A 26,684-nucleotide genomic window follows, 5' to 3' on the forward strand; every position below is an offset into this window, starting at 1 on the left:
ACTGGTATAGACAAATAAAATATTCTAAGATCTCATGTTTTTTTCAGATTCACATATTTATTTTATGATAGTCCTCAAATGGATATAAATGTATTATTATTTTTGGGCCTGTAATGTCATAAAAAGTTCATTTTTATACTTACAGTAAAGTCTAGGTGGTTAGTTTATTCCTAGAGAGAATTATTAATATAGCTAGATATAAAAAATAAACTTCACAAAGCTAAAGAGAGGCTAGGGAAATTATAGTTCCACTTAGAAAGGTAAACATTAAGGTTAATTAAAATAAAATTTGAGGTAGACTTCATCTATTCCCACTGTGGTATAGGTATACTGATGTATATTTCCACTGGGTTAATATTTGGATGACTTAAATGCAGATGTGTTTCTATTTGAATATCTTTGCCTTCCAATGTAGAGGAGAAAGTCAAAAGATTAGTTTAAGTAGTCTCTGGGGGAATCTAGGACATTTCACATTGAACTGCTTCTTGATGGTGTATCTCAAAATTAGCTACTAAAGACCAAAGTTTGCTGGTCTTCAGAGCATCTTATTTGACAGGTAAATATTACTATGCAATAATTCAATAGGCAAGTATGTGTATAAGCAGTAACTGAATTTGTGCCATTTTTTGTATAGTTATGTACACAAAGTATTGCTTCTTAATAGCATGGAAAGGACCTAAAACCTCATTTTCTTTTTTATCTGTTTGGATCGTAAAGTTTATAGTTTCCACTCCTCCACAAACCATCACCCTACACATTCCTATTTTCACTGTGTCCCCTCAGCTACCACAGTTCTGCAAACCAACCAAAGAGCCAGATGGAAGAAGAAACATAGCCACCTATTCACCAGTTTGAGCACTTCTTAGATGTCAGGAGTTACGCCACTAGTTTTAAGCATCCGCCTTTTTAATATGTCTAAATGAAACATCTGAAACCATTTAACATGGAAAGCCATGAAGAAAAAGAGGATATGATACGTCCTTTAGTATCAGGGCTTTGATTACCAACAGTTTCACCCTGAAATTTGGGGCGTGGGTGTCCTTGACAGTGCATCTGGATTGTTCCAATGTTCAAGACCACTCATGAGTAGCACAAGAAAAATCAGTGCAAACACATCACTAACTGGGCATGGCTAAAATCCCAGTCGAGTCCCTTTCCTTGAGACATGGTCTGTGGGTAGTAAAGTCAGGGCATCCAGTGTGTGAAATGAGTAGTAAATGACGCCTCCAAAGTCCTACAGTGAACTGAGATTGTGCATTGTACTTTGGTTATTTAGACTTAGGAAATCCTACCATCTTCAAGGTCTGATTCCTTAATATAATTGAGAGGGCAGTCTTCCCAGCCTTTACCTAATGTCATTTTAAGTTGCCCACTTCTAAACTAAATAACTATAGACAAATGCCCACTCTCAGACTAACATTTTTTGGTATTGACTTCTACTCTTGCTTTTTGTTTCCCCTTTTTAGTCAAGAAACTTTCACTGGGTGTCTTCCATGTACCAGTTATTGTTCGCAGTGAACTCAAACATTAGGGAATAAGATAGATGAAAATCTTTGCCCCACGGAGTTTACATGCTTCTTAAGAAGCCAGAAATGGATTTTGTTGCTTGTAATAAATTCTGAAGCTTGGAGGAGGGATAAGGAAAGTTCAGGAATAAGGCAAACATACACACCATCACTGCTCTCCTCTGCATCACAATCAAGAGCTTCTCTAACACAACAAAAGAAGAAAATGAAACAAGAGTCATACAGATTAGAAAGGAAGATACAAACTCATCATACTTTGCAACCAATAGACCTGTACACAAAGAAATCCATGGCAATCTAGAAGTAATGAAAGTTCACAAGAGTGCTTGCTTGGTGAATAGCAACATGTTGAAATTAACACGTGTCATAACAGTAAGAATAATGTAGGAATATCAATAAAGATCCAACTTCCAACAACAAAAGAAGCCCTAAGTAACCAGGAAAGAAGAAAAAAAAACTTTAAACAGAGAGAGAGATGAAGGATAATTTTGGAGAATTTCATAAAACACTATTGAAGAATAGCTCTTGTTTTTCTTCTCTGTCTAGAGAAGGTTTGATGGGGATTCTTAGTTTGAGTTGTAGATTAAAAAAATTTTTGATATAACCTATGGATCATTATCCTAGACATAAATGCACATACACAAAACACTGTGGTGTTTGACTGTTTGCCTGAATTCCAAGGTCCACTTATTCTTAGTTGCATGATATCAAATGTTCCTCCAACTCTAAAATGATTCTGTTATTTCATTATTATTGTTTTAAAACAATATGAATAGAATATAATAAACATCATAGTAGTAGTTGATATTTAGATTATTGAGATCCTGTTCTTCTAGGCACTGTGCTAAGCACTTTCTCTACAATATCACATGAATCCACACAACAAACATATATTGTAGTCACTATTACTATTTCCATTTATGGATGAGAAATTGAGGCCCAATGAGATCAAGTAATCCAAGTAATTCAATGTGGTCAGGCTCTTTGGAAATATCTTCTCATAGAACCAACTGATTTATAACTTGGTTTTCTCTTATCTAGAGAACTTACCTCAGTTTATATTTATGCCCCTTTGTTTCATCAATTAATGCTTGCCTCCCCAATGGACCACAATCTCCAAGAATAGAGACCTTAGCTAGTTTTGTTCACCAATGAAACCTCATTGTTTGCACACTATGTAGGACTTAGTTATCACTCAATAAATTGTGGCAGAATAAATTAATGAATAGGTGAAAGTATGAATGAATTAGGAATCTGTCCAAATCTGCATAGCTTTTGAGTAGGAAAGCCTGGATTCCTATCCAGATCTAATCGATCGGAGCCCCAAATACTGCAAATGAAGTAATAAAACATATATAAAATTAAAAATATATAATACTTCAAGAGTAATAAAGTTGAGCGTCAAAAAGAAATATACTAAAGAATAGAATGAAACCAGGGAAGTAGACAGATGGAACACAAAAACGTATGTGAGGAAAGTAAAATCAGCTTTGGGCTCTCCACTGGCCAGAGCCAGGAGAGAAAAATGAATTCTGCTTCCAAATTTGAGTTTTTCCATCACTTTATACCTCCTCTATTATAATCTGCCATTTTTGAACACTTTATCTTATGATGTCAAAACACACAGCCTTCCTTTCAAATTCTTCACCTTAACACATTTTTTTAAATAGAAATTTTCAATGTTACAGTGGAAAAATACCAGTTTCCCCAGGGTTATACACTGGAAAGAAGAACAAAACAGAAGGAGCAGAAATGGATCTGGCTGAGCAGTTCCAATGGGATGCAGTAAAATTCTGGCCCCCAGGACCGAATCTTCATGAGCTAGAAGAGTGCAGAGGACACACTTCACTAGTCATATTCATCTTTGCTCTCTCCAAGTAAGTTAGCATGGCCAAGACTGAGTAGACTTTGAAAATTGAATGTCACCACCTGGGTAGGCTAGAAGGGGCCAGCGGTCCTTGCCACCTTCTTTGTGTTCATCTTGCTGTAACATCTCAGACCCAGACAGTTAATAATTCATGGATTTACCAAGCAGGTGTTTATATTACCGATGTGTGATGGATCCTGAGCCAGAGAAAAAGGAATAGAGACGTCAAGAGAGAACAAATGTACACAGATTCCACCTGATGGTGCATGAATCCATTCTACATCACGGCATTCATCCATCAATATTTCAACTCTAGTTGATGCCCAAGTGATATAAAATATCTTCTGAATAGAATATAACATGTTCTGAACAGAATATAATGTGCATGGTACAATTTTTCTCTTTACCTCTTATTTCAAACTGACCTCCTAGACTCAAGAGCACAGATTTTCCACAGCAGAATGTAAAGACTTCTTAAGGTTGTGTCCAAAGTAGGTCATTCAAACCATTGCCTGCATTCACGTGGGACACATCTAAGAGGCCTCTGAACAATACCATACTTCTCTTAAAGGGCGACCCACATTCAATTTTTACAAGTAAATATGAACTCTCACATTTCAAGCCATGCCAGCCTTCCTTGCTTACCGCTCAAGTTTCTTTCATTAGTTTTGAAATCTCATTTAGAGCTAGAGTGGAACAAAAGTTTGGTACATGCTAACTTTGCACTGCTTTCTGTCAGTGGGAAAGAAATAGGGCGAGAAGAAGGTTTGGATAGTTGGAGACCCAGGTAGATGACAGTGGGGAAGGCAACAGTGTGTGAGGTTGCACTGAGGAAGCGGATGGGGAAAAATCTGCTTCAGCCTCTTTGGAAACACTGCACCCAGTACAGCTAAGGATGCAGAGAGCAAGAAGGGGCCAAGAGATGCCGAACTAGGCTGACTGTAGGTCTCTACCTCATATTCCTAGGTTTAGAAGGAACATGTGTAAAATATGTTCCCCCAAAAGATTTCCTTTAAATTTTAAATCTCCACCAAGGGTATATATTTCCTCCTGAAAATTAACAGATTTTTATTTTTTTACAGATTTATAAAAGCATTTGGTCAATTTCACATGAAAAAGAGAAGTAAAAATATCTAAAAAAAACCCCAGAATAATACAAGTTTATTTTATATTATTTAATATATTACATTGTGTTATACTGCAAGATGTGATACTATGATTTATAAAAAGAAATAAACATTTGGTCTTAGTCCCTGTTCTGCCACAGAGCTGGGAAAACTCTTAGAATTTCCTAAGTGAGGATAGCAGTACAGTTGTCTTGTTATGTTAATGAGGTGACTTCTGGAAAGCACCTGAAGAGGTGGGCTGGTTGCCAGGGCAACCGACTCTGTGATTGGACGCTTGGAATTTTCAGTCCCACCCCCGTGACCTCCTGGGAGCGGGGAGAGGCTGGATGCTGAATTGATTGCCAATGGCCAGTGATTTAATCAATCATGCCTAACTAATGAAACCTCCATAAAAACCCCAAAGGATGGGGTTTGGAGTCCTGCGCTGACAAACACATGTAGATCTGGGGAGAGCAGCAGAGTGAGGCCCTGGGAGCAAAGAAGCTCTGTGCCCTTCCCCCATACCTTGCCCTATACATCTCTTCCATCTGGTTGTTGCTGAGTTATATCCTTTTACAATAAACTAGTAATCTAACAAGTAAAATCTTTCTCTGACTTCTGTGAGCTGCTCTAGCAAATTAATCAAACCTAAGGGGCAGAGGGTGGGGGTGGCTAGAGCTTCCAATCAGTCAGAGAAGCTCAGGTGACAACCTGGACTTGCATTTGGCATCTGCAGTTGGGGTGGGGGGAGTCTTGTGGGACTGACTTCTTAACCTGTGGGATCTGATGCTATCTCCTCGTATATAGTATCATAATTGAATTGAATTATAGGACGCCCCGCTGATGTTTGAGAGCTGCTTGCTGGTGTCAGGGGGAACCCACAGAGTGGAATGGGTGCTCAGAATTATTACCATATATTATATTTTATCATATTAATCTTTAGTTAACATTAGCTAATATAATATTATTTTATACAATCAGCTTTTAAATGCCTCTAAAATATTAACTCTCCTTGTCACAAAGAGGATTCTCAAATAGAATGGATTCTAACATGATGTTATCTATAAAGAGAAGTACAGGAAGTGAGACACTCTTCTTAGCGGTAGATCTATTTGGATGGCAAGAGAACCCCTTAGCTCCACTGACTGATATAATACTTAGCTCTTCTTTCTTTCGAGAGGTAGAGAACCCACCTCTGTCTGACTTTAGCAATCAGAAAATTTTAACTTCACGTAAATTTAGATGTCGGTATTCAATTACTTCCAGGCTTGGGGGCTGCAAGGCACAAGATACCATAAAGGATCAATTACTCTCTGTTTTCCATTTCTGCCTTTTACTCTGGAGTCTCAGATTCAGACCTCACATGGCAGCAAGATGGTGGTGACAACTCCACCTTCTACAACCTCTCAAGTTTCAGGAGCAGACAATATAAGGGAAAATGTCTTTCTCTAGAAATCCGAGAGCCTTTTGGCTCTACTTGGGTTGTGCAGTCATTTCTCACCTAGTCAGGAGGCTGTGTGGAATGCCTAGTCTTGACATCATGTGATTTGCCTAACATTCAGCTTACAGTCAGCTCCACTAAAAATACATGGCTTGGGATGGAGATGGGGAGCTTCCCAGAGGAGACAAAAGTGTTATGACTAGATTCTGGGAAACGAAAGCAAATTGTTCCCTATAACTGAGAACCACCATTTTGTCCTCCACAGATATACAGAAAGATCAGAGATTTCTTGCAAATAAATGTTAGTAGTATTTAGTTAACTAAGTGGCAACTTCTGATGTCTTTGAGACTCGAAATCCAAGATTTTTGTATTCTATGAACACAACTAGTATTCAGTATTTTTAACTCTTCTTATATAACTTTTTGTTATGTAAGTCTTTCTATTTGGTTTTTTAGAGTAGCTGCTGGACTAATTGGACCATGCTTTTCATCAAAAGACCTAGTTCACAAATTGCAGGGGATACAAACACACAAGCATGGCAGGGATTCAAACATCTGAGGTCCCTTTAATGTTTTTCAACCCTAACACATTTTGGTTTTAATATTTCTTTCTGCCGCTCCAGGTGGTGCTTGCAAGTACCAGTTTCTTCCTTCTCCTCTCCCGCTCCTCCTCCTCCTTCCTGCCTCCTCTTCCTGCTCCTTCTTCCCCAGCCCCACCTTTCTTATCACTACTACCCCTTGCGTGCCAGGCACTGTCCCAAGTGCTTTATAAAAACATGATCTCGGGCTTCCCTGGTGGTGCAGTGGTTGAGAATCTGCCTGCCAATGCAGGGGACACAGGTTCGAGCCCTGGTCTGGGAAGATCCCACATGCCGCGGAGCAACTGGGCCCGTGAGCCACAACTACTGAGCCTGCGCGTGTGGAGCCTGTGCTCCGCAACAAGAGAGGCGGTGATAATGAGAGGCCCGCGCACCGCGATGAAGAGTGACCCCCGCTTGCCGCAACTAGAGAAAGCCCTTGCACAGAAACGAAGACCCAACACAGCCAAAAATAAATAAATAAATAAATAATTTTTAAAAACGCCAAAAAACCAAAAAACATGATCTCATTTAATCCTAATAACATTTTACAAATGAGGAAAATCAGGTTCAGAGAAACAAAGTAAACTGCCCAAATTTAGAGAGCTAGTACGTTGAAAAGGCTTGGGTTTAAACTCAGTTTTTCCAGGTGTCGCAGTCTGTGCTTCACACCTTATGGTCAGGCTGCCAGTGCACATACACTACTTAACTTGAACTTTTGGTTGAAGGATAGTAATAGGAACTCGATTAGAAAAATCTCAATATTTTTCCCCTCCCGACCAGGCAGATAGAAAGGTCTTATCCTAGGTCAGTGGAATCTGTGTAATAAGTTTGCCAAATGAAGGAAAGTACATGATATAATCTGATATTTTTATATTTTTAAATGGTTGATTTGTTCTTCCTTTCTCCTAATATGTATTTGGGTCTACTTTGTCTAGAGCAGTGTTTCTCAACTGGGAGTGATTTTGTCCCCCCAGGGGACATTTGGCAATGACTAGAGACATTTTTACTTGTCACATATGCGGAGGGGTTGCCCATCTAGTGAGCAGAGGCCATGGATGTTGCTAAATATGCCACATTGCAGGAGACCACCTCCACATCAAAAACTTATCTTGACTCAAATGGCAATAGTTCTGAGATTAAGAAACCCTGCTTTAGTGTCTATACACTAACAATGAATTATCCGAAATGGAAATAAAGAAAATGATTCCATTTACAGTGGCATCAAAAACAATAAAATACTTAGGAATAAATTTAACCAAGGAGGTAAAAAACCTCTACGGATGGTCTCTGGCTATTGATGGTTCCACTTACGATTTTTTGACTTGATGATGTGCAGAAGGGATATGCGTCCAGTAGAAACCATACTTTGAGTTTTGAAGTTTGATCTTTTCCTGGACTAGAGATATTTGGTATGATATTCTTTCCTGATGCTGGGCAGCGTGAGAGAGCCACAGCTCCTAGTCATAGGATCATGACAGCTGATACACTTACATTGATTCTGTACCCATACAACCATTCTGTTTTTCACTTTCAGTACAGTATTCAATAAATTACATAAGATAGTCAACACTTTATTATAAAATAGGCTTTGTGATTTTGCCCAACTGTTGGCTAATGTAAGTGTTCTCAGCCTTTTTAAAGCAGGCTAGGCTGAGCTATGATGTTCAGTAGGTTAGATGTATAAATGCATTTTGGCTTTCAATATTTTCAACCTATAATGGGTTTATTGGACCTAACTCCAAAGTAAGTTGAGGAAGATCTGTACACTGAAAACTGAAAGACATTGACAAAACAGGTTGAAGAAGACACAGAGAAATCGAAAAGTGTCCTGTGTTCATGGATTAGGAAGATTAACATTGTTAAATTGTCCAGAGTACCCAAAGCCATCTATAGATTCAACACAATTCCTATCAATGTTCCAGGCAGTTTTTACAGAAGTAGAAAAAAATATCCTAAAATTTATATGGAAACACAAAAGACCCCAAACAGCCAAAACAATCCTGAAAAAGATGAATAAAGTGAAAAGCATCATACATCCTGATTTCAAGCTATATTATAAAGTTATACTAATCAAAACAGTATGGTACTGGCATAAAAACAGACACATAGACCAATGAAACATTACTGAGAGCCTTGAAATAAGCCCATGTATACTAATACAAGACATGGGAGCCAAGAATACTTAGTGGAGGAAAGACTGCCTCTTTAACAAATGGTGCCGGGAAAATTGGATACTCACAAGTAAGAGAATGAAACTAGACCCCCATCTTACACCACTTATAAAAATTAACTTGAAATGGATTAAAGACTTAAATGTGAGACCGGATACCATAACATTTCTGAAAGAAAACATAGAAAAAAATCTCTTTGACATGGATCTTGGTAATTACTTTCTGGATATGATACCTAAAGCACAAGCAAACAAAATAGAAAATACTTAAGAGGGACTGCATCAAACTAAAAGCTTCTACATGGCAAAAGAAATGATCAACAAAATGAAAAAGACAACCTATGAAATGGGAAAAAATATTTGCAAATAATATATCCAATAAGGGGTTAGTATCTAAAATATATAAAGAACTCAAGCAACTCAATCATAAAAAACAAATAAACCAATTAAAAAATGAGCAAAGAAACTACATAGATGTTTTCCCATGGAAGATATATGGATCCCCAACAGGTATATGAAAAGATGCTCCACATCACTAATCATAAGGGAAATGCTAATCTTATTAGAAGGGCTATCATCAAAAAGACAAGAGATAAGAGATGCTGGAGAGGATGTAGAGAAAAGGGAATTCTTGTGCACTGTTTGTGAGGTGATACAGCCACTAGGAAACCAGTATGGAGATTCCTCAAAACATTAAAAATAAAACTACCATATGATCCAGCAATTCCACTTCTGGGAAAATATCCAAAGGAAACAAATACACTAGGTTGAAGAAATCTGCACCCCCCCCCCCATATTCATAGCAGCATTATTTACAATAGCCAAGCCAGGGAAACAATGAAGATAAATGGATAAAAATTTGTGATACATACCTATATATATGACTATTGTTCAGCCATAAAAAAAGGAAATCCTGCTATGTGTGACAACATAAAGTGATATAAGTAAGAGAGACAAAGGCAAATACTGTATGATCCCATTTATATGTGGAATATACAAACAAACAAACAAACTCAAAGAAAAAGAGATCAGATTTGTGGTTCCTGGGTGGGGGTGTGGTAGTGAATGGGAGTGAGGGGAGGGGCAACTGGGTGAAGGTGGTCAAAAGTTACAAACCTCCAGCTGTAAGATAAATAAGTATTAGGGATGTAATGCACATGATGACTATAGTTAACAAAGAAGTTGTTAAGATAGTAAATCCTAAAAGTTCTCACTACAAGGAAATATTTTTCTATTTTTCTCTTTTTTTTTTGTATCTGTATGAGATGATGGATGTTAACTAATCTTATTTGGTAATCATTTCACAATATATGTAAGTCAAATCATTATACTGCATACCTTAAACTTACACAAATCTGTTTGTCAATTATGTCTCAATAATAAAACTGGGGAAAAACAGAAGCTAAAAAAACCCCCAAAACCCACTGCTTTAGGATAGAGGTCAGGACATTTTTTCCGTGTAGAGCCTCAGAGTAAACATTTCAGGCCTTGCAGGTCATATAGTCTGCGGCACAAGTAGTTAACTCAATCACCGTAGTGTAAAAGCAACCACAGACAATCTATAAGCAAATGGACATGGCTACGTTCCAATAAAACTTTATCACGTAGACAGGTGTACAAGGAAATGGGTCAGATTTGTCCTGAGAGCCATATATTACCAGTCCCTGGTCAAGAGTGTCCCTGAAGCTGTTACACATCAAGAAGACTATTTTCAGGTAAGTAACTATCCCAACGCACGGTATCAGGGAATCCCAGCTTTTCGTAAATACTCCATTATGTTCTCCTTAAGAAACTCAAGGCCACTTTGCATAGGAGGGAGGAAATATGTAGATGGCATTTATTAGGAAGACAACCTGGTTTGAGGACTCCAGCATTTATGAGTGGACAGTCAGCAGAGTACTTGCAGTAATGGGCCATGAACTATCAAGTGAGAATCAGAGGGAAGAGGCGACATCCTGTCTGAAATGGAGTGGTCTGCCCCGCTGGTGAGAAACATTCAGACAGCTGGAACCATGGGGTGTGAGCCTGTCATAAAGCTGTTCAGCAGGATACAGACACCAAGTCAGCAGGAACGTTTAATTAAAACAGTACCACCTTATATCTTTGGAGCACTCTGCCATTTTGAAAATGCCTTCACCTACAGTATTTCATGGCATCCCTGGGACAGCCTCGTCTGGTCAGTAAACCTTTCTGAGCTATAACTAACAGGTATTTGGGTTACAAAGGCAAGTGATACTTGAATTTTTCTTTCAAGAAGATTATGGTCTAGTGGGGAAGAAAGAGACAGTGGTGTGTGTTCATTGAAAGAGCTCTTCATCTGGAGGAGGATGGTGACACAGCCTGGTTTTGGGATGAGGCTAAGGGAAGATGGGGTCACAGGGGTTTTTGTAGGTTGTTTTGCTTGAGTTGAGGGCTAAAATACATAAATCAATAAAAAAAATAGGGGTGGGTGGGGAGAAAAGAAGGAGCACATGAAGAGTTAGTCAATCCAACTATGGGCTGGGATGGTGGTGGAGAGAAAGAGAACATTGCAGACACAGGGAAAGCAAAGCCATGGAGGTGAAAAACAGCAGGATGTGTGGTGTGTGACAGGGGAACGACAAGAAGTCAGGGGAAGCCCAAGATTACATGCGGGGAAGAAAATATAAATAAAGAATGGATGTTTAAATGAAAGCCAGTTCATGGTTTGTCCTTAGTTGCCATTCAGGAGGGTACGGACTTGAACCTTTACATTATGGAGTATATGGAGGTCAAATCTCAAAGCTCACGTCACAACACAAAGTCCGAATTTGAGAGCAGAGGCGAAGAGGCCTGGTAGGAGGCTGCGGTGTCACCTACACGAGAGAGGGGGCAGTAGTAGACAAAAGGAGGAGAGGGAACAGATTCAAGAAACACTTAGGAGGTACAAGTTTCAGAACTTAGAAATCCTCTCAAATAGTCAGGGCAGGAATTATCAACTCATTTAATAAATAAGAGATAACCGAGTCCGAAATCTTCAGTCATTAATTCACTATCTCAAGTATAGATGTTGAGGATGAATCCAAGTCCTCTTATCCCATGCTCTCCTTTCTGTATTTTTAAACTAATGTTTCCAGAGTGTCCACATGTGCTGGATCTCAGGAAAGCCTGTTGTACCCATGTTTTAAATTACTTATGCCTCATGCGAAGAAGTGTTTTTACTTGGACTCTTTCTTACAAGGCAACTGAGGTTCAGAGACATATGTAACATGTAACGTGCCTAAGGATCCAGAGGTGGTAACAAAAAAGGCTGGATTCTGCTGTGCCACGCTGCCTCTGCCAGAAAGCATGCCACTGAGATGACCACTCTTCAGAACTGCACTTCCCTGGCCTGACAGCCACTAGCCACGTGTGGCTCTTTCAATTTAAGTTGCCTAAAATAAATAACATTGAAAAATGCAGCTCCTCCGTCACACGAGCAGCATTTCAGGCGTTCTATAGCCGCACATTGCTAGTGGCTACCATATCGCACAGCAGAGAAACCATTTCATCCCTGCAGAAAGCTCTATTAAATAGGGGGTTGCTTTGGAATATGCAATCCCAAAGAGGGGTGCCTCATGCCAAACTGTTAAAGTAGAAAACTCAAAGCAGATTTTGACGTCACAAACCCAGATTCAAGGGGGATAGGCTGCCATTTTATTTTCTTTCTCTCCATCCCTCAGTAGCAGAGACCCATTTGTGGATATGAGTTCTACCTTAAAACAAGGGAAAGCAGACTGTGAACAATAAAGAGGAGTGTAGGCAAAGATGCTCTGGGCTTTTCTTGTAAAGGACTGGCTTCTCAGTGCTATGTTTATTAATGCAGTTTAAGGGAAATGGGAGATTAACTAAAGAAGATGGATAAAGAAAGTCGACGTAACAGACACTATATAGGGGATTAAAGCTTAGTTTAAGCATTCACAGAATCTGATTGTTTTTATATGCTCATGTGAATAAATAAAATAAAATGAAATTGGCCAAGCTAACATCATTTGGGATTACATCACAAATATAAACTCGGGCTAACCAAATTAGGCAGTCTTGAAAAAGTAATGACCCAAGAATAAGAGCTACTTATGATTTTGAAAGGAAAACTTGGCAAACAGGATTCAGAAAGCAGCGTATCAGTGGTAACCAAGATAAGGTACCACAAATAATTAAGGTATTAAGCAGATAGTGGCAGCTTTTCTTTGAACTGTGAGACTTTATTCAAAGTGTCCTTGCAAGAGAATAAAACAGTTTGAGTACCTTCAGATTTCTTAAGTGGCTGGATCATAATTCCAAATTCCAGAAAGATTTCAAATATGCTGCTCTAATTGTGCTTTCCACATGGCAGTTTGAATTATGTTGGCTTAGTGATACATTACATAAGGCTTTTCTTTTTTCAAGAAAAATACATTAAACAAAAGGAGAAAATATCTCATAACTCTTCTCTACTGCCAAGGACACGTTTCCTTGAAAATTTACAAAAAAAAAAAAAGGCTTTCTACTGTTTGCTTTTCTCTTCTATCCCCTCTCCCTCAACACACTCCTCTCACACGTACAGTAAAAGTGGATGCAGATCAAAATTGCCGTGGGAAGATAGAGCATAGCCTACAATACAATGATGGAGTCTTCATTGTCCTTGACGAAGATCCGAGTATCAACACTTACCTGATTTGTACCAAAGTGCTCAATGTGAAAATAACTGCCACTCCTTGGGAGCTCTTATTCTGAATTGTTCTGCTACATGTTACAAGGATGATTAGTTGTCGAAATATTACAGCCTCTAAACTGTGACCAAAGTGAATGGCATACAACGAAGGGCTCCAAAGTGTTCTGAACAGTTACAGCCCCGAAGCTAATTGGGAGCCTGTTTGATGCATGCAGACTGCTTTCTATAATACGATTCTGGTTCTAAAGACCAGTTAGCCTTAAAGGTAAGACTTCACTCCTAACTCCATACCTGCATTTCCCAACATATGCTGAACATCAACAGCTTGTGTACAACCTAAGGACACAAGGCAAACATTTCCAGCACCAGGGGTGTCTGAAATGTCTTATGGGCTGGAGCAAATCCACGTAAACATCTTTACATGACTGCCTTGCTAATATTTGAAACCCAACAAATCCTAATGTGAATACTATCTTCTGCCCCCAAAGAGTCTTCTTTACCTAGTTATCCCTCACCCTCCTCAGCAGCAGTGGCTTCCTGCTACAGTGCCTGTGCTTCAGCCAATCGTACCCATCAGTGTCTAAAGCTTCTATGGCATTAGGTGGGACCTTCACCTACAGAGACAGAGTATCTGACTGGATATCTCTTCCTTCAGACTAGGACATCTCACCTACCCATCCTCCAGCAGATCCAATGGCTTCTCTCTCCTTCCTGAGCATCTCTTATTTCTTTAGGATTATCTCCAACTCTACCTTCAGGGTCTTGCGTTCTAGAACACTGGTCTACATACACCAAGCCCACTAACTCACGGATCTATACCTTGGCTCATTCTGTTTGCTAAGTCTGTTAGCAACATCTTCCCTTTTCAAAATCCAATTCTTCCTTCATAGAATTATAGCAAATAGGTTAAGCCCATGGGCGGCTGTTTGTTTGAGTCACACAGACTGACCTGAGCGCAAATCCCAGATCTACTATTTACGTGTGTGTGTGTGTGTGTGTGTGTGTGTGTGTGTGCGTGTGAGTGTGTGTGTGTGTGTGTGCGTGCGCGTGCACTGCGGGGGGGACAGGGGAGAGAGAGACACAGAAACAGAGAGGGACATCAAGTGACAGAGGCAGAGAAATGTCTATCTGTCCTCTACAGTATTGGGTTACCGGTAGCAGCTACCTCCTGGTGCATTGCTGAAAATTAAATGACCCGATACATGTAAAAAGAGCTTAGTTTAGTCCCTAGTACAACAAAAGCAATCAAGAATTATTAGCTATTACTACTAATCACATCTCGCTTAACCAGCCTCTAGTCTGATACCCTCTTTCTTTCTCAGGTCAAGGGTTATAAGCCACTTACTGCAATTACTGTTTCTTTTAGTTATGGATTAATTATGCCTGTGTCTCACCAAGTTGTCTGCAGCTGGAGTGGAGAACTACAATTTCTTTTTACATCTCCTACATCAGTGCTCTCAAAGTGTGGTCTGTCTGTGAACTGCTTGCTGCTGAGGTCCACAGTGAGGTGGCTTCAAAACTCGAGTCGGGTTTTAGAAGCTAAAACATTTTAATTCTATTTTACAGAAACATTAGTCTGCAATGGATCAAATTATTTTTTAATAGAGCTTTACTACAGATTGTGAGTTGCACTGTCCTAGACTATGTAAGTCCCACAAACGGACCTACAGTAGACGGTCACTGAATACTCAATAGGTTCTGAGTGAAGAAAAATTATTTAAAATAGTGTTTCACTTAGAATCCCTACTCTTGCCCAAGTTAGCAGCATATACAGATAACCAATGAGTCAAGCTTCCGAAAGCAAATTCAAGGTTTGAGGAGATTTAAGTGTAGATTAATTTATTGAGTCCTGAATTTCAGAAAGTCTTTTTAAAAATTGATTTTAAAACATCTTCTACCACGTTTAAGACACACTACCACACCACTGCCTGAAGTATGGAAGAGGAACTGTGAGGTCTGATTTTTATTTTTGTAACACCAAACATATTCACTGAAGTGCCAACCTTAATATTGACAGCCACCATTCCTTCCATGAGGGAAGGTGGGCTCTGAAGTCATGGAGGAAGAAAAGGAATTATTTCTGGCCTTATTTGCAGCCATTCTGCTGTTTGTCCTTCAGTTGCTGAATTTTTCTGGAGACATCTTTAACTCTTTCCCTTCCTCCAACTTAGACCCAAATCATCCAAGCCTGAGGCATATATGGATATGAAGAATGGGTCTTAGGGAGATGTTACATCAACATGTGACACGAATGGACACTGGGAAACTTATTAAACTTATTGAAGAACTTTTAATTGACTAATTTGGAGGGAAAAAAAAATCCCTCAGTATCAGCTGTTTAAGCCTTGGTTTCAGATATCAAAATACCATTTAGTTCTCTGAAAGAGCTAATCAGAAATTTCATTATTTTTTTACTCAGGAAAATAGATGTCTTCAACAGAATTCATTTCATATATTATGCAGTCACCCCACAGACTATGCTAGGCAGAGTGGCTAAAATCGCAGTTTGCCTTGCTGTTGTTTTCCCAGAGAAATTTCCTATGAGAGATGCTCATATTTTTTCAGCTATTTCCTTTATCTACAGGATCCTTGATTAGTTCAGAATAAAGATAAGAAAAATGGGAGACAAGAAATAGTAAACCAGAGCATAGTTGTGTTTTTCAAAAAAAAAAAAAAAAAAAAAAAAGAAAAGCTCTTTTCCACAGATCTCTGCAAGATCTGCCTTGATCCTGGGACTGAGCACCTACTATGTTCCGGGCATTATAATCATCATTAGTGATATGACACATGAAGGAAGCATATTTCCTGTCCTCGAAATCTCTAGACTGTAGTGGAATAAACATAACAAAATGAATTGACAACTACCATTTAGAAAAAAACAGTGATGTAAGAGGGAATTATAAAAACTCATCTGCCAATGATTGCTAATTGTACTCCGACATCCTCTCCCCTCTTTTAAGAATAGAATTCCCATGTTGTAGCTACAGACATGGCTATCCAGCTAAACATTACGTTTTCCAACTTCCGCTGTAATTGATCACGGCCGTATGAAAAAGTTATGTCTAAGGGGATGTGAGGAGAAGTGAAGACTGCCTGCCTAAGCACACGAACGGCCAACACGAGAACACACATGGTGACTACACCTGAGTCATGGCACCAGACCCGACTCACTCACCTCTATCCAGCTACATAAAGCAGAGAAAGCTGATCTTGTTTAAGCTACCTCATTCTGGGGTCTCTTTGTTACAGCAGCTTAGCATATACCTTAACTAATACAATAAAGCTTGGGGCAGTTTCCCAGGTTCTGGGTACATTTAGTGTAATGGATAACAGAGCATGCAAAAACTTATGGTGAAAGAGGAGACAGGTGCTGGGCCATATTGGACCTTGAAGCTATGTAAAACATTTGGACTTTATCTTATGATCAGTGTGTATCATGATTATGTATGTCCTTTAGAAAGAACTCTCCAGTTGCATTGTAATATAGAGGGGGAACACTAAGATGGATAAGTCAAAATAAATGAGAACTAAAGATGGTTGGTACTTAGTAGAACCTTTGAAAATGGAAAAAAAATGGTGGATTCGGAGTGAGCATGGAAAACATCAACTACTATCATTCATTTTTCTTTATCCGATACATTTTTACCATACTAATCTTCTATGCTAGGCTCAGTGTTTGATGTTAGAAGTACAGCTGGAATCAAGAATAGGTATAGTCCCAGACATGTTTTGCTATAAGAGCAGTTTTGGCTCATGCATGGCCCATCTGATCCTTGCTAGCACCAGACTGTGGTGCGTACTATCATCACACATTTACAGATTAGGAGGACAAGTCTCAGAGGATTTTTAAATACCTTGATCCAAATCTGGCTTGTTTGCTGCTAAAGCCCATGCTTTCACATCTAAATCATGTAACTCCCCGTGGAATACCATAAAGCTATGCAGGAAACAGGTAATTCCTATTTTCAAACAGTAAATGCTGAAGCAATACAAAGGCATGCATTACCTGAATGGAAAATAATTATGTAAATGATTCATTACTACCAACGAAAAACTATTATATGAGTCCCTTTTTACCTGTTGCCAACACACAGCTCTAAGAACTTAAATAATGAAATTAAAAAAAAAAAAACTTACAAAAAAATAAACCTTATGTGAAGAAAAATAATTCATTTTATGATGTGGTAAGGAAATATAATTATGTATCACTCCAGCTTTGCAAATCACTTTCATTTTTTAATTAGTGGCATAATTATAAGTTGTAGCTTGACAAACTCACTATTATATTCCAGGGAGCAGAACTCCCATAAATGCCTTCTTAGTCTTTGTAAGCCCGTATCCAGAAAGATGAGAAGCTCACTCAGGTAAAATATTTTCTTAAAGTGTGATGGTCTTACACTTGACGTGTGTCTCTTGTACTTGTTCTATTTTCTCCAAGTAGACATTATTTCTTGTACTCTCTTAAGCCTTTTTAAGATTCTTACTCTACTTATTGTTTCTCTCTGTGTTTTGAGAACTGATGTTGTTTTTCCACTAAGAGTCAGGTATAAGGAATAATTATGGCAAAGGGAAGAATGTAGAATGTGAACTCTTGAAGGAACGTTTGGATCAGCTCCCCACAGGACCCCATCTACATGGCTGACAGGAAGATCATAAGGGGATTTTACTATCCAGACACTCTTCAGAATTTTTTCAACTGTGAGTACTACTTTTTTGGTTTGTTTTTCCTCTCTTTTAGAGCCATCATTCTGTAGTACATTGTTAAAATACACTTGAGTTCTGTGAGAAGACACTGGAAGGTTTTTTTTTTTTTTCTTGATTCAGGTATAATTTTTATTCGGGGCCATCTCCCAATCCCACCCCTATTCTCCTGTAGGAGTTCAACTTGGTCTAAAGAAAACACAGGAAGGAAAGTTAGAGTCAAGATAAATAATAGTCATATTCTACTAAAAACTGAAAAACATTGTTCTAGTATTTTGTCAGGAATTCCCAATATATTTTAGTAATGGAGTTGAAATACAAAATAACTTGATTCTTGTTGCATTCAGGTTTTCGACCAATGCTGCTCTTACCAATAAAAATATCCCCCCAAAAGAGCCCAGTCCTACCAAAATCCACTTTCAAGATAAACTATGGACAACAATATCTTTGGATATACAGCAATGATGTACATTCTGAAAAAACAGTTCAAAAAACAGAGGGCCATGAAGGGGTAAAAGAGCAATAAATTAAAATCCTGACCCTTTTTCAACAAAATCTTATGATTCTTCTCTAGAAAGCATACGGAAGAAAAACGTCAGCACTTTTGGAGCCAGAGCACACTCATGTAAAAATGGGCAGACCAAACCTAGGAAACCTTAAGTAGCACAAGTGTAGAGATGACCTGAAAGCCACTTTGACCATAACTTTATTACACTCCTACCAGAATCCCTAGGGAGATCACAGTAAGAGCAAGAAATGTACTTCCAAGATAATTTTGAAATCAATTAAAATAACTCATTAAAAGTATAACATAACTAAGCATTATAATTTACCTCACCAGTTCCTATTACATTTTGATTAAATAGAAATTTTAATTTCCCATGGCTTTTGCTAACATTACTTTTAGAAGAAAGACTTAAATGATAAGAGAGTCTTATGATGTTATGTATTATACAGAAATTCTAGAGATTATCCCTTAATCATTTGATCATATATTGTTTTTTACTTTTAAGCTTTAAACCAGAGGGAATTTGCTGATAATTGAATCCATATAAAATCATTCATATCCATGGGCATTCTCTGGTTTACTCTGAAATATCAGAACACCATTGGGGAAGATTCTAACCTGTAAGAATATTGATCAATGCTAGTTTAGGGTAATGTCAAGTTACATTTAAAACAAAGAAGAAAGAGAGGAAGAAATTGAGTACACAATTATGGATTACTCTTGGTGTTATGAACTAAAAGTGATACGTATTAGCACCTTAAAAAGAACCTCTTCAAAGTCATTTTAGAAAGCAATACAGTGCATAGTTTTATAGTAAAGGAACACCACGAACACTTGGGGTAAACTTTGGACAATGCAAAATGACACGGTCCTTATGTTTGATGATTGAGTACTTGTGCTAGGATCAACGATCCAGCAGTAGACTCATACACAGATTGAATTCGGATAATATTTCCAGCAATATAGGTGGAACTCAAGATAATATGCTTTGGAAAACTATAAGATGTTTCATAAAGTAGCTCTAGAGATGACAAAGAAACTGGACTTAAATAGGCTTAGGAAACATTTGAACATAATTATCTTATGAAAAGAAAAAAAAGAATAATTCTAATACATCATATTATATATAGATTAAAAAAATATATAGAACAAAGTTACTAGATTAAAGTGTATAAATAGATATTCGATTATTTCATCTATATTTTGAACATACACATATACAAATAGCAAAAAAAAAAACCTCTTTTGAATTTTGTTATAGGGAAAAGGGAAGGTTACTTCTTGTTGGGGGATAAATAATATATCTGGTTTCATAACGATTGGGTCATTCCCTAAACTATCAAATGCTCCCTGTAGGCCATGCCTAGTCATGGTAATGAACTTGACTTGTTAAGTTACACAGAGCCAGGGCATACAGAAACACTGTGCTTCATCTACTTTGATACCATGAGTTAAAAAATATCCCCTCCTGTCCATGAATACCTTCAGGACTTGAGTGACAATGCGTATCAGTGCAGAACAGGTATGGAGAAGATGAATTCAAAATCAGAACTGTTCCTACTGTGTTTGAGGAACAGTTCGCCATTTTGTCCCGAGTTCTGCATGACAAGCTCATCAGCTGGATCACTTTATGCTAAGACAAAATAAGCTGACACGTTCCTACAACCTGCAATGGAGCGTTTGCAATGGCCAGTCTGTTAATGAATAGACAAAGAAATTTATGTCAAGCTGTAACCAAGGAAAACGATGAAGAAAATCAAACTACAGCGAAGAGGAAGAAGAAATAAAAATGTTCAATGTGAGGAACTAAGCTGACAGAAGCACTGAAATAGACTTTAAGAACCTGTCAGACTGCATTCTAAAGGGTGCTTTATGAAAATCAGGGGATGGAAGACAGTTTTGTTTTTTTAAAGGACCACATTCACTTTTGTCCACCTGTCTATGACTGAGATGAGGACCACAGAGACTGCATTTCCCATCTCCCTTGCATTATGAAGGGCCACTTAATTAGTACTCACCAATAAGACAGGAATGGAAATGATATGCATTTCTTCTGGGGCAACACTTTTGAGAAGCATGTGTATCTTGTCCCCATTCTCTGAATTTCCACAGGCTGGATATAGATATCTATGAGGCTGGAGAGTAGTGATTCTAGACTTGAGAGTGCATCACAATCACCTGGTGGGTAGGGCAAACACAAATATCTGGGCCCGTTCTCCATAGTTTCTGATGCAGTATATCTAGGATGCAGTGCTATAATTTGCATCTCTAGTAAGTTTCCAGGTGATGTGGATGTTGCTGGTATGAGGACCACTTTCTGAGGGCTGGAGGAGCCATGTGATGATGAGAGGAGTCTGGAACCTTGAATAACTGCATGAACAAAACCACCTGCTGATCTTGGACATAAGCTTCTAGTATATTTGCAACTTTATACATGGATAGAGCAGTTATCATCATCCTAAATAATAGAGTAAATGAATAAGGAATTTTTGAGCATGGTATTCATATTTAACCAGGACTTGAGGAAAATACAGAAGAGAAGATATTTCTGGTGATGTGGAGGAACAAATATAAACAAGAGACCAGTGATAGGGAATAAAAAAGGGAGTGACTTACAGGTGAGAACGGAAATGGACGTCCTAGGAGTGATTTTGTTGGAGAAAACAACATTAATAAAGAAGGGGAATCTACGTCTCAAGATATAAAATGGATTCCTTGGTAATGTGGCCTAGAAAATGTAACTCGGACTTCCCTAGTGGCGCAACTGGTTAAGAATCCGCCTGCCAATGCAGAGGACACGGGTTCGATCCCTGGTCCGGGAAGATCCCACATGCCGCAGAGCAACTAAGCCCGTGCGCCACAACTACTGAGCCTGCGCTCTAGAGCCCATGAGCCACAACTACTGAAGCCCTGGTGCTGCAACTACTGAAGCCCGTGAGCCTAGAGCCCGTGCTCCAAAACAACAGATAAGCCACTGCAATGAGAAGCCCACGCACTGCAGTGAAGAGTAGCCCCCGCTCGCTGCAACTAGAGAAAGCCCGCACGCAGCAACAAGGACCCAACGCAGCCAAAAATAAATAAATTAACTTATTTAAAAAGAAGAACTGTACAAATACATACTCGCTTTAAAAAAAAAAAGAAAAGTCAACTCAAAAGAAGGAATGAAAGGAAGCTCCTAAGCAAATCATTTAACAAGGCTGTTAAAAGTTACTGCTTAAAAGAATGATGTCCTGAAGTTTAGATGAAAGGACTGAGGATGTGGAGCTCAGGAGGTCACGCAGAAGCCCCTCACCATGACACAGAATCATTCAGATTTACTAGCAGAGTGACTTTGTGACAAGGTCACTTGATCAATCATCCTCAGTTTCCTCTTCTGTAAAGTAAGAAAATGGCCTTCCAGGGTTATTACAGGGATTAAATACAAGTGTGCATGAAAAGCATTCGGCACCATGCTTCGCTGTAAACCCACAATAGTTATGAGCTAAAAGGTCAGAATTCAGATGGAAGAAATGGAAAGGAAAGAATAAGTCCAAGGGACAACATCAAACAAGCATTCTGAGGACTTTGTAATCAATCACATTTGCTGGAGAAGGGTTGACGAGGACTCAGATGAAGATGTTTAAGCTAGAATGCCTACAAAGAGTGGGATAAGGGACAGAAAAGCTGAAGATACAAAGACAGGAAGATGCAAGACAATGAACTACTATATATATATATTTTTTGTTTCTGTTTCTATTCCTTTATCTCTGGTTCACATTGGTCAAAGGTAGATTGATGGATGCCCTTGAACAAAATGGGCTGTTGAGATGTCTGCATATTACAGATCCACAAACAACTATGGCAAAAACAGGCCATGGTTGCCATACTTACTTGAAAGAACTCACTGCATGGTAATCAGATAATCACAAGCCCACCTACGATAAAAGATGTACTCCAAATTTCATTCGTGGCACTGGAGAGAATATCTTCCAAGTTAAAATGACTCATTTCCAAGCACATTTTGTTGGCATGTCAGCAGATGTCTCAGGTGACCCAAGAAGGGTTCAGAAAGTGGAAGGATCCACTTTGGGGTTAATCTATGGCTGTACAGTAAGCTCCAAGTATCCACTTACACAGGAAATTGGAAGTTGTAACAAAAGTCTAGGCATGTTGTCATCAACTCAAAGACGCTGTAAGGAGCAACCTTGAAATATTTCTAAATATGGGGTGATCACACTGTGGCAACGACATTCCATTTAAATTTCAGAGCCATCGTTCTCTCTAAACATAGTTGAAGGCTTCTTTGGAACTGTGATGACATTTTATCGATTTCACTAAGTGACCTGGATTGATTGAAAACTTGGAGAAGCTTAAAATGCTAAAAGTTCCTCAAGGGCGTTTCTCCCTGGTAGATGTCCTGTTTGTTTTCAATACAGTGTTCTTCCTCCATAACCTATCTGCCTGAGCATTTTATTTATCTGGTTTCTTTTAGAGAGTCTAAGCATAGCAAGCAATCTCACTAGATCTGAACCGAAGTCAAAAGTCCCAAGGTAGGTGTTAGGGGCTGTGATACGGGTTTAAGATTTCATGTTTTAGACCGACAGTCTCTGTTGGTGCCAGAGCATATCTCTAGAATTCCCATCTTACTAGGAAGCATCAGATTACATATAAAGGATGCGGTTTCAATGATAAAATCACAAAAACTGGCAAAGAGGAAATATAGACTGTGTCCTGAGCTCACTGGCGATGCATTTACCACTGGGTTCCTTCTCACTTAATAATGGAACAGCAATAGGGAGATGAAGAAAAATATGAATCTTATGATCACCCATTTCCAGAGGAGAAATAAATGAAAACACAGTTCCATCTTTTTCTCCCACACCATCGCAGCTGTATCTAGACATTTCTGGGAATCACTGTTCTCTTTGCATGCCCACAGAATATGATTTTTCTCACCAGCAAATGATTCACTGGAGAAATTAAACAAGCTGTCGCAGTGAAATTCATGGGACTTTTGCTAGTATTTCAATTCTTGGCTCAGTTCAAAAGAAGAGAATCACGTCATCTACTTTCTACACAGATTGAAACACGCAGACCTTCTGATCACTCTTGAAATTCACAAAATCCCGCACTGAGAAAACTCAGGTGGGTTCTTAGAACTGCTACAGGTCCTGCTGGAACACGTGACAGCTGATGTTGCAAAGACTAACTGCAGACAAATAAATTGTTAAAATCGGAAATCAGTGCTTCCACAGTATTGAAATCATCTCGGCATAGAAACCAGCGGTGATAAAAAACCATATTATAAGAATGTTCTCCCTCAACTATGGTCACGATCATTTAATTCAAATAAAACATAATGATGGTCTTTGCCGCATGTCTGTTACGTGCATAAATGGCTAGATTAGTGGCTAATTATTAATTAGTAGCTTTGGCTATACGTAGTCAATCTGCTTGTGGGAGAGGAGTATGGTTTGATTTCTAGTTTTTAATTACTTCTCTGTATTGATATTGCTAATTATAATGTCTTTATATTCCATTTAAAAGCTGCAACTGTACCTTACATTAATACATCAGTATTTTTAAGGTTTAAAACATCTTCCAACACTATTTGACATAAATTGAAGCAATTTTTTTTTTGGTTCTCTCTCCTACAGTAAAGGAAATAACAGCAAAAATAAACAAATGAGACCTAATTAAACTTAAAAGCTTTTGCACAGCCAGGGAAACCACTGACAAAATGAAAAGACAACCTATTGAATGGGAGAAAATATCTGCAAATGATATGGCTGATAACGGATTAATATCCAACATATATGAATAGCTCATACAACTCAGCATCAACAAAACAAACCACCCGATTAAAGAAATGGGCAGAAGAACTGAATAGACATTTTTTCCAAAGAGGAAATGCAGATGGCCAACAGGTATATGAAAAGATGCTCAACACTGCTAGTCATCGGGGAAATGCAAATCAAAACCACAATGAGGTATCACCTCATACCTATCAGAACGGCTATCATCAAAAAAGAACACAGATAACAAATGTTGGCGAGGACGTAGAGAAAAGAGAACCCTAGTGCACTGCTGATGGGAATGTAAATTGGTGCAGCCACTATGGAAAACACTATGGAGATGTCTTTAAAAATAGAGCTACCATACAACCCAGTATTATACTCCTGGGTATATATCCAAAATAAAAACCAAAAACACTAATTCGAAAAGATACATGCACCCCAATGTTCATAGCAACATTATTTATGATTGCCAAGATATGGAAGCAACCTAAGTGTCCATCAACAGATAAATGGATAAAGAAGATATAGTGTGTGTATACACACACACACACACACACACACACACACACACACAATGGAATATTCAGCCATAAAAAAGAACAGAATTTTGTCATTTGTAGCAACATGGATAGACTAGAGATTATCACAGTAAGTGAAGTAAGTCAGACACAGAAAGGCAAATACTGTATGATATCACATATATGTGGAATCTAAAAAATACAGCAAACTAGTGAATATAACAAAAAAGAAGCAGACTCACAGATATAGAGAACAAACAATAGTGACCACCAGGGAGGGGCAATATAGGAGTGGGAGAGTGGGAGGTACAAATTACTGGGTATAAGAAAGGCTCAAAAATGTATTGTACAACATGGGGAATAGAGCCAGTACTTTGGAATAACTATAAATAGAAAGTTACCATTAAAAGTTGTATAAAATTTTTAAAATTTGAAAAATAAAAAAATTAAAACGAAAATCTTCTTCCAAGTTCAACTTGATTTATTTTTTGAGACTCTCTGTGCATAAGCACATCTTAACTCAGCCTCCTGCGGTCTCAGCTTCACTTAATGGCTACAAGAATGAAAAATGCGTATGATCTAAAAGCGGAGTTGATCTTCACCCAACATAGTGGCTAGCCATACGCAATAATCAAACAGCTGACATTTATTCAAATAACTATTATGTGTTAGACACTGTGCCTAAAAGAGGCTGCAAACAAGTTCTTCTGGTCATCAGAAAGCCAGAATAATCTGGAAGCCCTGAGACATATTCCAACAGTCACAAGTGGAAATCATCATCATTATTTTATGGGCACCTCCATGTAATATGAGCTCCGATCAAATTCACATTTGGATATTCATAATGCAAAATTCAAACGCTACCTATATAGCAGATCAATTTCTCTCTATAATCACACATTCTGGATTCTTCATCACTTCCCATGTTATGCATTTTCTTATTTTTAATAAACACGATTTGGTAAATATACAACTAAAGTTATACACAAACATAAAAAGCCTCACGAGTCAGAGAAAGAAGCCTTTGCTGATTTGCGTGTTCTGATTTTAGGTTCAGACGAATAGTCACCCTTTCAGCTGCAGCCTCTGCATCAGGGCACCAAACCCCCAATTCTCTCATTCCCCACCTGCTGTTTGCCATTTGTAGCCGAGCGGCTTAGAAGGAATATCATGGCAACTGCATCGCTGTGGACACATGAAGGAATGATGAGGAGAGCAAAGGGTTTCAGATGACAGATTTCAATCATCAAGACGAGAAACGCCAGTCATAAAACACACTGTTTTCTTTTTTGGTGACAACACAATTATTTCCAAGCTCTCCCAGTGTTTCTGAAAAGAAGCATCCTGCTCTACCTTGAACAGGAGACGATGCTGAAGAAGTTCCAGCAGTTTAGTCTTCCTTATGACAAGTGTTAGCCTTTTTTCTGACCACCAATAACCGTACAACAGGCTTCTTCTGTTTGTGAATCAATTTCATAATCAAAAAACTCAAACAGGGGATAACACAGTCTGTGAATAAACGTTTCAAGTAAAAATAGCCTCCTAAAATAAATAGCTGTAAACTACTGTAAACTTTTATATCTTAGTGCCTCCTGTGGCTGAAAGAAGCCACATGTTAGACGCATTATCCTAGGTAGGGATGTTAATTCCCATGCACTGAGCATTTGAGTAAGTGCCATGTGCACAAACCACCATGAATAAATAATATTAGTCAACATATTGTAATGAACCTGTTAAGTCCCAGTCCTCTTTAAAGCACTTAGCATATTTGAGCTCACTTAATTCTTACAATAACCCTACGGGGGACATTATTATTATATTTTACATGTGAGGGATTT

General features: G+C 38.4%; 1 protein-coding gene across 2 annotated transcripts in view; it reads right to left on the bottom strand.

Moving 5' to 3' along the window:
- Window positions 1–26,684, bottom strand: part of GRM7 (glutamate metabotropic receptor 7) — a 919,887-nt gene that overhangs the window by 388,661 nt on the left and 504,542 nt on the right. The gene's annotated exons all lie outside the window — the stretch shown is intronic.

This window comes from Physeter macrocephalus, chromosome 18 (genome assembly GCF_002837175.3).
Source record: "Physeter macrocephalus isolate SW-GA chromosome 18, ASM283717v5, whole genome shotgun sequence".
NCBI lineage: Eukaryota > Metazoa > Chordata > Mammalia > Artiodactyla > Physeteridae > Physeter > Physeter macrocephalus.